General features: G+C 45.5%; 1 protein-coding gene across 1 annotated transcript in view; it reads left to right on the forward strand.

The window, feature by feature from the left end:
* Positions 1-2,179: 2,179 nt before the first annotated feature.
* Positions 2,180-14,698, forward strand: part of LOC135399157 (FYVE, RhoGEF and PH domain-containing protein 2-like) — a 30,986-nt gene continuing 18,467 nt past the window's right edge. The window contains exon 1 of the mRNA XM_064630899.1: positions 2,180-2,291. The gene's annotated coding sequence lies outside the window, so the exon portion shown is untranslated. The remainder of the gene's footprint in view (positions 2,292-14,698) is intronic.

The following is a 14,698-nucleotide window of genomic DNA, read 5'->3' on the forward strand; positions in this document are numbered from 1 at the left end:
CTGTCGTAACAAAAATTCTCACCGGTACTTCTTCAGTGTTGTTCTGTTGCGATGGCAGGTGTTGTTTCTGGGCGTTTCAAGAGGAAAGCATCAGTTCGAAACGAAGTGAACATAGAGTTAGAGTCCTGCGTGACCTGTAACACAGTGCTGTGTTATGCCTTATACTGGACAATGGTTGCCTTTGCTTGGTCAACATTTTGTTTCACCTTTTTTCCTTTTATTCCTTGCATAGCCTTAAGTGGTTTAGCTCCACTGGGAACACTGTTACTTCTCTTTCCACATCACTCCTCCTCGCATTCTTTTTGCTCTAGCATCTCTATTGGATCTGTATACACTGTAACAGGCATTTCCAACAGACATGGGCTATATTCCACCAATGTTGCATACTCGTGCTGTATTTAAGACCGGTACTGTAAAATGGCCATCCCGTACTGGGTTAATGACACGTTTATTGTGCACATACATATGTGCGCCAAAGCTAAAGCTTGGAACCGTTCGACACACTTTCCAACATAAAAATCACTGGAGGTAGTCTAGCTCGTATCACAGGTTTTCGTTTCTTTCCTTTCTTTTTTTTTTGTGCTTGTAACCTTGCAAGTGGAACTGTTTCTGAGGCATCAGTAAAAGTAACAACGGACTATAGCTCGCTCTGTGGAGTTGTAGCATTGAGATGTGCACTGCGGGAGGGGCAGGAGCCCCTCCTCACTCCTTGCTGCACAGCTGTGTTATTTGTCGCCTCTGTGAATGGGGGTGTCATCTTACTCACTTCCTGCTGCACTGTAAATGTGACGTATTTTCTTTTCACATATTTTATCGTTGTCATTTTATCGCTTTTCTTCTTTCGTTTCGTATTACATGCCTTCTCTTTCCCTTACGTCGCGCCGGAAGGCCGCCTCCCCTCCCCTCTTTTTTTTTTTTTTTTTCTTTTTCGTGCCTTTTCTAAAACCTCAGCGTAACGAGGTGGCGCCGCGGAGCCGAAACGTCGGGCGCTCACCCCGAGCCAGCAGCTGAGCTGGGGAACTAGGCATCGATCCCCGCGTTCCCCGTCGAGCTCTTTTCCTGTCCGTATCCGTCCTCGCCGCCGCGTACTCCGCGTCGCGACGCCATGCAGCACTCCAGGTAAGTTCTCCACAATGCCGTTTTCAAATCCATCGTTGCGTTTTCTTTCTGGAGGGTATAGGCATTTGGTTGTGGCTGGAACATTTCGTGTGCCTGGGGATGAGGCAGCAAAATGCACGCAGAACACATGGTAGACGAAGCAAAAATGGGAGCAAGCGGAGTAACGATTATGTTCGCTCTTTCCATTCATGCGTTTTGTTCGCTGTATTGGCGAACTTTTGCAAAAATCCTTCTTTATTTTTTCGGTTATATTATTCATCTATGTTTTAGGGAGGGCGCGTTTGCAGTTACTATCGAAATTATGAACGTTTCCAATGAAGTGATGACTGCTTTGCAAGCGAGATGATTGTTTACATGCATGGTAATTGCGCCCGATTCGGTCGATTTGACGAACTTCTGCACACGTAATAGGTGTTGCATTCTGCAATGTGACTTCGTTGCGTAAACCCTGACCCTAATCCCTACGCGTTTACTGCGTGTAGTGATATGTATCCTTGCTGCATATTCACATACACGGAGGCCACTTGCTCGGCGGAACTACGGTTACCGAAATAATATATGTTGTTTTTCGTGACGTTTTGCTATTCCAGTCATCATATTTCCCAGTAGAATATTGACTCCCGTCACAATTGCAGTCAGCGTAAAATATGCATCTTCGTTTGTGCTCCGTCGATAGCAGAAAGGACAAAAAATATATAAATAAAATTAAGATGCCGAAGCATGCCCTATTGTTCCATCTCTGGTGATAATTCTTTTTGATTCGCATGCAAGTGCACGCGTGCAAATGCCACCTTTACTTTCCGCAAGCCAGCTGACCGAACCCGTACAATGTTGTGCTTCTGCCAAGCATCGCCTGCGAAAGCTAAATTAATGTAATCAACGCAAAACATCAACTGTGCTCTGTTACCGTAACGTTTTAAAAGGGACATCGCTGTAAACGAACGCGCAAATACATGCTCGCAGAACACGGCGTCTAGTTTCTATATTATTCACGCGGTGGCGCAAGCGTCGTGGCACATGCGTGAAGCAGACGACAGCGTCACAGCGTGTAGCTGGTGTAGCGCGCCGCCCTTCTGGCGTCGTCTGCTGTGCTGTGCTGTCCCATGCGTAACGGCTATTTCGGCACGAACTCGGACAGGTGCTTCTCATATTCGATCTAACATTATGTTAAGGTATGTACGTAATCTGTCTTCCATGTCTGCATGTTACATGCTGTCAAATATACCCCATTGGACAACCACTGACAGCGTATCTGAGGACGTTGTTAGCTGTTTATCGGTTTTTGGGTGTCACAGTCCCGCAGTGAAAGGGTGCGTTGCATGTAAGGATTTGATTCGAAGTATTGATATTATCTGCATCAACGGCATTTGGTGCAGTCGGTTTTCATGGGGCTTTCGCTCGATGAGACCGTTTTATATTTAAAATGACGCTATGGGGCGCTCAACACGATCCTGAATTGTACCTTACCGTGCATTCGTATTGCTTTAAAAGACGAGGAAATCAGTTGGTTTGATGTTATGGTCTGGCGTTTCCTCCAAGCACTTTTAGCAAACTCACCCGAGAATCATTGGCGTAGGCGGAATGTTTATTTGCGGTAATTTCGCTATACATGTAACACACCTGATGTAGCGTCATCTTGAGGCACATCGTATGCCTGCTGCAGTGTGATATTTACTTGTCTGATTCGTTTTTGCTACCGCATAGCACAATTAACATTTGCGAGGAAGAATGTGCTCTGTAAGCTGTAAAGCCACTGAAGCTGAAGAAGCTGTAAAAGCCACATCGAACCGCACTCTCCGGGTCTCTTAATTAGCTGGACTCTAGCCCCCTCTCTTTATCAAAATTGCTTGGTCCCTGGCCAAATCCAAATCCAGCCCACCAACGTTCTGCCCTCAATGTCCTTTTCACTTCACTTATCGTGAGGGGGGTCATTATTTCATTCCCCACATCACCACCAGCATTGGAGTAGCGTATCGCCCCTGACGATGAAACTCTCCATTCATCATCTAAAATTAGAGTTGTCGTTGTTTTACGAAAACAATACGATAACGGTACCTGTTCAACCGAAGGTCAGCAACGTGGTATCAGCAACAACAATTCAGAGGAATAAGGGGACCGGCTTTACATGTTGTCTGATCCGTTATCGTGAACACATTTCGATCTACTAAAAGATGGTTTATTCTGGTTTACCTCTACCGAAAAAATAGCTGCATTGAACAACGTGTGGTTGACAGTTCAGTGTCGTCGTGTGTCTTTTACTTGTTCTGTCATTTGTCCTTTTTAACCCAGCACTGGGGTTTTATCGCTTTTAAATAGCTGCATGATTCAGGTACTGTTCCGATTGTGTGTGATGTACAGCGAAACAAACGGTTTTATGAATATTGTCTCTCGACTCTGATAAGCGGTTTTTATCTCCCTTGCTATTTGCCTATAAAACGGAGTACATTGTCAGGTCATTCTGTATTTGTGGTGTCATGCGCATCAGAAAGTAAGTCACGTGAACAAAACGTGAAGCTAACAAAACACCCAGTAAAATGCACATAATTCAAGCAATAATACGACCCACTTCCAGATCTCGTTTGGGCAACTAAATGGCTTCCCAAGCAGCACAATGTACTGTAAGTCGAGTGAAATAGGGGTGGAGGGGTAGGTGGAAGGCCTTGAACAGAATTCTGAAACTGAAGAACATTGATAAAACGCATACCGGCCACCCCTATTGCAATTGACTTTCAGTACATTGTGCTGCTTGGGTTTACTCTTCCATTCGATGCTTGTCGTCTTTAAATATCCCCAGGAATTCAGGCAGTGTTGTAGTTTCTCGGTTGTACGTTTCATCTTTCGCGCATGCTGCAAAAAAGAAACAGAGAAAGAAAGCGATCTTGCTGTCGTCTGCTTAACGATCAGGAAACGTCGTGACGTCGCAAGTGCTTCTGCTGCGTAACTTCCGGTCTTGAAATCGTAAGATTTTCGTTTGGCTTTCCTCTCAGGTATACAACGCGACGCATTCGGTTCGTCCTTGATAAACGAAGACGGATGTACCATTCTATTGTGCCCTTTTCGTTCTGCCTGCTTTGGTTTCGTAATACATTTTATAGCGAACGCATACAACAGCACGCGTGCCTGCTTTTCCACGGAGGTGCTCAGAAAATTGCGATGAATACTTCTGTCTCGTTCTGCGTTATGACGATGTCGTATTTCGCGTGTTTGGGTCATTAAATAATAGTGAGTTTTAGGGTAACGTACGCTGTCGCCTTTGCGTACGTAAAGGATAGCGTGGTGGTTGTGGACTGTGCGCAGTGCTCTGTTTGTGTCTTGCGCGTGATTTATACGTAAGGAGAGACCGCTTTCCTACACATGGACTATTGGGGAATCTACAGCGTTTCAAAAATAAACCTTCGACCGCGTTAAGTATATTTCGAATTTACAGCGCTTGTGAGCGTTGCTACTCGTATTTTAAACGCTGAGTTGGGAATGGTGCGGGTGTACACAGCGATTTTTTTCCTATCTCTTTCAGCGTGTAAAAGGGGACATTTTTTTGTAAACAGACTCCCGTCTTTATTGCGTAGGCTCGATAGAAAGGTGTAGTAATCGTGTTGAAAGTGGTGGTTGGGAAAAATTTAACCACCTACAACTCCGTTCTGAATAGATGAAAAAAAAAAAATGAAATGGTTGTGTCTGCAGAACATGCCATTTGATATTATGTTTTTTCTACAATGCACCGTATATATAGGGGAGTGTCTTACAAAAGACCCTTCTGTATATTGTGAAACTTGCACATAGGTCAGTACGTTTGGACCATCAAATGTTTAGCGACGTGTTTTCAGGATGACCAGGATAACGCTCACAAAAGGACAAATAACATAGTTGCTTCAGATATAGACAAGAAAGCTTCAGATATCTCATCGCAGTTGTCTCGCGACATATATAAGCCCCGAATGATTATTGTTATTCAGGTATCTACAAAACGTGTCGTAAAATGTCAAACATTTGGCCTAGCGTCTTGCAGAATGCTGCTGAGAATAGACTAACAACAACAACAACAACAGATAAATTGGATGATGATGAATAGACTGAAACAATACAAAACCTCCGGGTGTATCGAACTACTGTCGAATCTATTAAGCTGGCTCAATTATTTACGCGGGGAGTGCCACTCAAAGTTAATACAATACCCTCTAAACAGGATGAGCTGCACGATGGGGTCAGCCGTCCATCCTGCTTTTAGTTAATCACAAATGCGTCATCGCCGGAGTTTTATGACGTTATCCAATTACGTGCATGGTGGGAACCCTTTTGGTGTCCATTACATATGGGAACGCCACATGTCGGAATTGGCTGCAGGTTTACTGATTGCCCTAAATGAAATTGGAAAGGCCAGTGTTTCGTTCGAATACGTGCTGGATTAGTGATGCAGACAGATTTTTATTTTTAATTCCGTGTTTACGCCGCGAAGCAGCTGTGGCTGTGTGAGCAGCGTACAGATGTGGACAGATGGAGAGAGGACAGCAGGAAGGAGTGGGGGACAGGGGGGGTTAGTATGCGTCCTGGGCCGACTTCAGGGGGAACTGTGCCGACATTCGTCTGGAAAGTCTTCGGAAAACCCAGGGAAAACCTTAGACAGTGCAACCGGTGGTAGGATTCGAGCCCACCACTTCCGAGCTAGTTACGAGCATTTGGACGAATGTGACCTTGAAAAACGCCCACACGCTTTTCGTTTCGAGATCCCGTATTTTGTACGCCTTCCAAACAATTTACTGTCTTTTTACAGTCGCTTTCTGTTACTTTCTTTTCACATACAGATAAAAAAATATTCCGAGTTGCTTTGCAACCTTTGGAACTCGCAGCTGAAATACAGCGACATTTGTGTCGCTACGCGTTGTGTGCAGACCTTAACACGATTCTTTCTCTGTGTTTGAAGGTTCTTAACGTATAATTAGGGAGTTACTTTTTCGGGTTAAATGCCTTTCTCAGGTACGGGGGGTAAAAATCGGGCGCTATTTTTAAATCCGTAATTCGGGGAGAAATCGGGCGATAATTGCGCCTTCGGGTGTTTTTGTTTCTCCTCTTGTCTATCAAGTCCTTTCCTGATCTCTCTTTTTTCTGTTTTTTTGCGGGGTCGTGACCTTCCAGCGGTAATCCCCGAAGGCATAGACAGTGTTGACACACCTGGGTGTATTGCTGGGAACGTAAGTGACCCATTCTTACATGTGTTACACGTGACGACCTTTGTTCGTCTTCAGTGGAAACGTCACTTGAGGATTTCATAGTGACTGGAATTCGGGGAGAAATCGGGTTTAACCCGAATTGGTCGTAGGTCACTTCGGGGGTGGGGGGGTGCGGGGGGGTTAATATTTCGAAATTATCTCTCACAAATGTATTGCAACTCCGAACGGCCCTGTTCAGATGTTTAGGAATCTTTACCATCTTTTCTGAACGGATTCGTATTACAAGTGTACACAAAACACGAACCTTCACTAAGAACCTTCCTCGGCGGAGCCTTTCTGGAGGAAGGCCTGACGTCTTGTGCTTTCCACTCTCTCGCCACCTGCATCACCATACCTTACATGATACCCAACCTGGCATGACGTCACCTTCGCAGCGCGCTTCTTCCGTGACTCACCGCGCCGCGATATCTGGGAGACACTGCGCACCCACACGTCGCTGTAAAAGATACTGTAAACATGACATTCATGAGTTTGTGGAACAGACAATAGACAAAAATAACAAAAAAGGAAGAAAGAGAGAGAGAGAGAGAAAGAACAACGAACAGGACGTGCCCAGGCATTGTCAATACCCAAGCAGCACAATGTACCGAAAGTCGAGTGCAATAGGGGTGGACGGTATGTGTCTTATCAATGTTCTTTAGTTTTACGAGTCTGTTCAAGGCCATCCACCTACCCGTCCACCCCTGTTGCACTCGACTTTCAGGCTGCTTGGGTACATTCCCTGCTTGTTTCCCCATTGTTGTCTGTCTTGTTGTCAGTGTTGTGTCCGAACTCGAAGATATGCTGTCGACGTCAGGTATACTGCCAGTTATCGTATTAGTATTGTGCCAAAAGAATCCGTGCTTGAAGCAACCCATATCGCTTGGAAAGCCTCCTTAAAACTTTCGACATTGCGACGCAACAACAACAACAATGAATGAGGGAGAAGTGGTGATGACGTGAGATGTTTCCCCGTGGTAGTCACGGGACCCTACCCCACTTCACAGCGTTTAATATGCGAGGATGAATTATGATGAACTCGAAGCGACGACAGGTCGGAGTTCTCTTTAGAGCTCTTCGACGAGTCCAGTGGCTTGCATGAAAGCAAAAAGGGAGCGAAGAGCCCGGCACTGATGCGCATGAGAACTCAATGGGCCAAGTACTTTGGACAAGCTGAATGGTCGATGGTCCAGGAGCTCAAGTTGGCGTCGAAACACCCGGCGTTCACTCGTGTACCGGTCGCAGTCCTCGATGGTATGGAGGATCGTAGCTGGGGTGTGGCAAGCTGGGCACAGCGCCGTGTTACTGTAATCGGGCTTAACCCGGAACACAGGGGTGAAGGCGACGTTGAGTCGTAGACGCCGCAGATGTGACATAAAGCTGCGAGGGAAACAACCTGGCATTTTAAACGATAATGACGACGCAAGCTCAAACGCGTGACATGGAAAAGAATACTACTGCTAACAAGACTTAGGTGGTGCCCCTTACTTGAATACGCTGATGTTATTTGTGATCCATGCACGTGGGAGGACATTGACAAACTCGAAAATATTCGGAAGAAAGCGCTGATATTAACTTTTAATAAATTTTAAAGGAACGATCCTTTGGACCCACTTTACCGCAATACAGGCGTGGAATAGACAGTCTCAAATTATTTTTCCTTCGTGTAAACAGTAAACTGAAAGTAAAGGCTGAGAATTATGTGACCCCTGTCTTTACTGGGGACAGTCGATACAGTCACAATCGCCAGTTCAGATCCGTACCAGCTAAGAAGAATTGCTTTAAATAGTCATTTTTTCTCCGTATACGGTTTACGAATGGAACTGTTTACCACAGGAAGTGGTGCAAGCTCCAACCTGTAATCTGTTCATCCACAGGTTGAAGAACTTGTTCTGATCTCGTTGTTTGTTTTAAAAGAGAAAAACACGGAAATGTTGGCCCAACTCTGCATTGAACCGGCTGCTCCAGCAATCTTACGTTGGTGACATCTCGCTACCAAGGGTTCTAAAAAGAGATGGGCAACGTCACGACTTACGCTCTCGGGGAATGTGCGTCCTGGGCCGACTTCTAAGAGAACTCTGCCGACATATATCTTACAACGCCTGAGGAAAACCCAGGAAAAACCCCAGGCAGCACAGAGTGGAACTTATGTCGACATGCAGCTGACCAGTCACAGAGCAGGCCCGTTGTCGTGACTGTCCAATGCATTCTGGAGGACTTGCTGCGAATTGCTCGCAGCTGAGCAGTATGTGGTTGAGTGTCCTCTGGCACTCCGCATTAAATGCAGACCAGTGAGGGAGTCATCCTAATACGGCGCGGCTGTGGGGAACGTTCACCCGGTGTCGGTGGAGTGATGATTCGAATGGTTTTGTGTGCCCAGGTAAATCTGGATTGTTTCGTTAATGCTACGTTCCTATTTAAGCTTCTAAACCGAATCCAGTAGTATTCTGTGGACTCCCGAGCCTTCGACATCGCGAAACTGTTAGGTCCTCCGTCGCACCGTCCGACAAGGCGCTGAGTGCACTTAAAGATTTTCTACATACAACCCGGCTTATGGACATTCTATGACTCGCTGAATGTGTGCTATGTGTGCCCCCTGCGACTCCGACATTTTGGTTAAACACTCACTTGGTTGAAACTTTTGAACTACATGATGAAGTCCATTATCAGCTTTATTCATCATCTCTTTGTTTTCTCATCATCTCATCATCTGTTTGTACTTTCTGTGTGTAAGCGTACTGGGGTAGCCAGTTCGACTTCGTCGAAACTCACATCCCCATTTTTTTTCTTTGTCACATCACCATCAACATCAGTATTCTGAAATTAAACATTCTGCTGCCAATTAGCTTTCCAATGTAACTATTCCCGAGTTCCTGCTGACCGAGTATTCTACTGATATACGAAATTGGTCTCTACCTTGTTCACAAATTAAAAGAAAAGGGGTTTTCCTCGTTTTCTGGGCATAGGAAACGTTGGAACGGCTGACAGGAGTCGAAGTTGTTCATGCGTGAAAGTATGTCCGCTGCTGTTGTGAGGCGTTTTCTCGACCTCCTGTACCGTCGGACCCTGAGGTATCGTGTTTGCGTTTCTTTTTCTTGACGCGAGCATAATTCCTCGGACGTTCATTGCGAACAGCGAGCACCGCGGATGCACGTGTCAAATTGCGCTCTTTTGAACTTCCGCGTTGTTCACACTACAGAGAAAACAGGGGGCGTCCCATTGAACAGGCACTGAGGCCGTCTCTAAAAGTCGATCTTGCTCTTCTTGTGGAGAGTGAGCTTAGACAGTACACGGTTGTGCAATTTAAATGTAAAATTACGTGTCGATTGCCCCAGAGTCACTAAATAAGCTGGGCTCATTTACTTAGTGTATAGCTTTTTTAGTGAATAAATTCCATGATAGGCAAGCCTGAGCGATGGGCAAGACACGTAAACAAACACAAACACAAAGGCTCAAAGGCCCATCGCTCAGGCTTGCCTATCATGGAATTTATCCACAACTAGCCTGCATTTACGCCATTCTGTCAACTTATTTAGTGGCTCTAGTTTGCCCCAGCAGTTTGTCGCTGACGTTCTCACGCTTGAATCAGTTCCGAACTGCATTGTTGACTGAACTTTCATCGAATATTTGCAATCCACATTTGCAAGGTTGCTTGCAGCTTCCTGGCCGGGATTATTTCTCACTGCTGTTAGTGTTGCCTTTTTTTTAGAAACGCGCGCATTTTGTATGTGGCTATTAAGCGTTTTGAAGCACGCTTTTTGTTCCATCCCAGTAATTTTTCCGTAACTTCTTTTAATACTTGTGTTGGCGCCGCGACGCAACTGTGGCCATGAGCTAGTATGGCTATAGGCTATGGCTATATCGTACGCGGAGTTGTAAAGAAACAGATCAGTTTTCAGGACCCATATACTTCGTCTTCGCGGGAACTTCTTCACTCCGCGGTACACATGCTCCGAATATTGTACCACTCCGCTCACGGAATGGAATCAGGGGCGGATTTAAGGGTCTGTCATGGAGGGGGCGGTCTTAAGGAAATTTCGTGCTTTGCGGCGCAGCATCGTCCAGGAGATAGGGTTTCTACATAGGGAACACCACCGTATGGGGGGGGGGGCGGTCACCCCCACCCGCTTCCCCCTTAAATCCGCCCCTGAATGGAATGCTATTGATGGGTGAGTTAGAAAACCCGGTTTGAAGAAGTCTTTGCGGGCTATCTGTGTGCCCGTTCCCGCGATAGCCACGACAGTGGCTGCAGTATGTCTAAATAAATGAATAAATAAAAAGATGAGCGTCGTACGGATGCAGACATATGGAAGGAAGACAGTAAGAAGGAGGGGGAGGCACGGGGTTAGTGTGCGTCCTGGGCCGACTTCAGGAGGACGCTGGAGGGTTAATTTCTTTGAGTGCAGAAGAAACCGAAAGTGAAAAATAGCAACATGCTGATAAAATTGGCAGTGAGAAGCCATTACTTGTCCGCAACACGTCCCTCAACCACGAACTGCAGACTGGTCCCGATATGCACGAAATGCCATGACGTCACAGGGCCTGCCCGCATATTTCGTCTGAGTGAGTTCTCTTTTGGCCATTCGTCATGACGTAACAACGGTGCGGCAAAACATCTTTGAGAAAAACCCAAGAGAAACAGACGGACACAGACATACACACGAAGGAATAAGAAAAATAAAACAAAATATCCTGGCAATCGGGAGACATTTTGACTCCTGCGCGACCCGCCAACTTTCTAAATTTGTTGTCTGTCCCCTTCTTCTGAAGGAGGACTATTTCTGTGGCTCATGGTTGTCTACTTGGAGTGGTGTGTGTGTGTGAGTTCGAACGTCGGTGTCTTCCTCCCCCATGGGTAGTCGATCGTCGTAGCACACGTGAGAGAAATGGACCGGGCTTTCGGAAGTTACGTGCAGCTCCGATGTTCCGGAGGTCGACAATACGAGGTCGGCAATACGAGGTCGACAGAGTTTTGTGCCTGAAAGTGAGTTTGTATTTCTGTAAGCTTGTCGTGCTTTCCTATGAGAGAAGACCTAACGAAGCAGATGTTGTTTCATGTTTGGCGGTTGGTAGCGTTAAAATGTGATTGGTTGACCGATTGATTTGATTTGTTGATTTGAACAAAGTGCAGACAAATTTCAAAATGGGACTGCGAGGCATTCGTCTGTTTGCGAATTCGAAGTGTTGCCGGAATCTTCCCTCCATCAGGAGAGCTCGAATATGTCGATCATTTAATTTAGTTTTTATCGAGTTTTCGCTTTCAGTTCGTATAATTCAAAATTGAATAAGTATTTGCCACCAAATTCCCATTGAACCGCGCAATGCCGATTCCATCAAATCTCCTGTGTCCATCATATGTCCTAAACTATCACGAATAGCTGCATAGAAAAGAACAACAGATTTACGTTTCCAGGAAGATTATTGGTGCATTCGACTGACCGTTGATAAGCTGATGTGTGGTGCACACAGACAGTGTCAATGGACGGCAGTTATACAGCGCGACATTACAGTTCACCCCTCTCCATTTCCTCATTAAGGCTACCGTCATGCCTGTGAGGCTGATCTATGAATCTCCAGTGTGTTCTTCTCCGAAATCCGAGTTCATAACAGCTTGTTTGTTTATATGAAGTTGATCCTCCATCGCTGATGACATTCCACGCGTGTCAGTTTCTTTCTCTTCCTTCAATGCCCCGTGGCGATATTCAGTTACGTCACGTGATATGGTCTCGACACGTGCGCCTCTTAAGTAATAATCTGCCGGAATGTTTGGCATTGCTAGGCCGTGCGTGTGGATGCATTCTTTGTTCACGTGCATGTGTTAAAGGAGGTGTGGTACACAAGCCTTCGCGCAGCAGAGACACTTTCAAAGCTCTTTCATTCTTATTTCTTCGTGAATGTGATTCCATAAGACGTGAGCACTTGTGTACATTTCAAGACTACCTATGTCTTTAGGGTAAGTTCAGTTTCGAGTCTTGGAGCTTATTATTTTTGATTTTTGATTTTTTCATTTTTTTTTTTTTCATTTAGCTGCACATTTTCAGCAGGATCTCCTTGTGGAATTTCCGAAATTGAACGGTGTCGGCGCGCTGCGGAGATACGATGAACTACCGTAGTGCGGGTGGATAGCTTCCTTATGTCGTCTGCTTACGTTTATTCCGCGTTCAGTGCAGCAGGTGGAGCATTGAGGAACCGAACAGTATCGTACCATCGCGGCACTTGTGATGTTCCGGTGAATATACGCGAGAATTACGGAAACGAACCATCAACCCCGAACACTGGCCGCCATGTTATCCACACTATAGTAAGGTGATGGTGTCGCCCCCTATAGGTCGATCTCGCAGCGGGTGTACCCCAGCTGGGTATAGTTGAGTAGATGCAGAAAAAAAAAAAAAGAAACTGTCAAACACATTCACTTGTCTGAACAGTAGCCAGTCGTCAACAGTTGGATCACTGAAGCTACAACTTAAAAGGTCGTTCTACTGAGCCCTTATGTAAAGATGACTTCCTGCCAGATTTATGCGTAGCTTGAGTACCGTGCTCCATTTCATCTGCTGGGTCCTTACGTGACGAGTGCTGCCGTTGTTCCTCATCTCGTACATGGAAGAGAAAAGTGGATAATCTCTGTAACACATATAGGTCGCCAAATTCACTCGTGATGGCCATTGTAGACATCATTCATGATCACATCATGAAGAATGAGTCATTGTGATGTTGAGTGATGGTCTATGATGTGAAGTGATGCTGAATTGAATTGTGTACGAGTAACAGTATGAAACACTGACAAGAGAAAGACGAAGACACAGCACTGTACTGGAGCTATTTATCGTCAGCAGTCCAGCGCACGTTTTTATACACGGGAAAGAACAACAACAACAGCAATAAATGAAGAAGTAGTGATGAACACTGAAAGAACACCGTGGGCGTTGAGGATGGATTTTGTATAGTTTTCGAATGATGGGTTTTGAGGCTGACGTTCAACGATGATGTTAACGATGTTAAAGTCGAATGACGGGTTATGATGATGTGATGTGATGGGCTATTAGTTAGCCCCGCCACGATGCGATGTCGAATTAATTCCTAGGTACGACCTATGTGTATCGGTGCTTCTGAAAGCCAATTTGGTTCTTTCGCACGTTGGCTCTTTATGAGATACAACGTTCTGTACCATCGAGTCTATTGCAGTTAGCACCGCTGGTAGTGTTTCGCAGCGGTTAGAGTACATATGTGATGTAGATCATATATGGAATGCTACTCTTACTACGAGCCAATAAATCATGTGCCTATATTAAAAATAAACTCTAATCTCTTTGACTACAAATATGATACTCAAGTAGTATTCCAAATGTGACAGTTACTTTTTCGGTGTTTCCTACTCTTACTATAATTACGTTCAGAAGCGTATACGAAGAGGGGAGTCAAGTCCTGTAGATCACATAAACAAAATGCAGAAACCGACACTGAAGATTGTTGTTTAAGTTTAATTTGTACAAGCTTTCGCGTGGAGGTCCACGCTTCCTCAGGTACGAGGTACCTCAGGTACCTGAGGAAGCGTGGATCTCCACGCGAAAGCTTGTACAAATTAAACAAAAATCTTCAGTGTCGGTTTCTGCATTTTGTTTATATAATTACGTTCCAAATATTTGTACGCTATTTTAATTATCTTCCCTATTTAGCATCGTACTAATTTTTCTAGTGTATAGCACCCGTCTACCTTCTGATCCATCCAAAAGCGTTACCTGTAATCATGCGTCAAGGTCGCCCTGCATTGAGGGCAACGCCGCTACCAGATTATCGATATCCCACAGCGTCTTTGTTTCTTAGTTGGTATCTTTCCTGTTCGTCAAAAGAGGAATGTATACGTACCTCACGCGTATTCCGAAGAACGTGAGAAGAAGGGACCCCATGGTGACGATAAATCCGCTACCTTTTTCTGGAAAGAAGCTTTGGCGTTCCTCCAACAGCGCGGGCTTCACCAAAATGTCTCTTTTTCTCTTCGTGGAGGTCATGGTCCAGGTACGGAATGGGAAAACCAAGAGCTCAAAATGGAAGGAACATTTTCATATGCGTGAGCGTACCCCGCCTAGCTCGGTTGCGATGTGACGATTTCACCGAGTACGATATAGGCGTAGTACGGCGTCATTTTGAGATCGGTTATAGCGATTGCCAGCTGTAGCTGCAGGCACGGCGATATTTTCGCTTTTGCCGTCTCGCGGTTCGGAGGGGATTCGTACTGGAGTACATGCATACCTTTATATCGTGGGGCCTTCGCACCCTCCTTGCCAATTGTAACACCAGCGAGGCAGGGCTGCCCTCTCCTTCGCCGTGTGTATCGAGCCGCTCTGTATAGGATTGTCCTAAGGGGTGCGGGGTTAGGA

This window comes from Ornithodoros turicata, chromosome 6 (assembly GCF_037126465.1).
Source record: "Ornithodoros turicata isolate Travis chromosome 6, ASM3712646v1, whole genome shotgun sequence".
NCBI classification, from domain to species: domain Eukaryota; kingdom Metazoa; phylum Arthropoda; class Arachnida; order Ixodida; family Argasidae; genus Ornithodoros; species Ornithodoros turicata.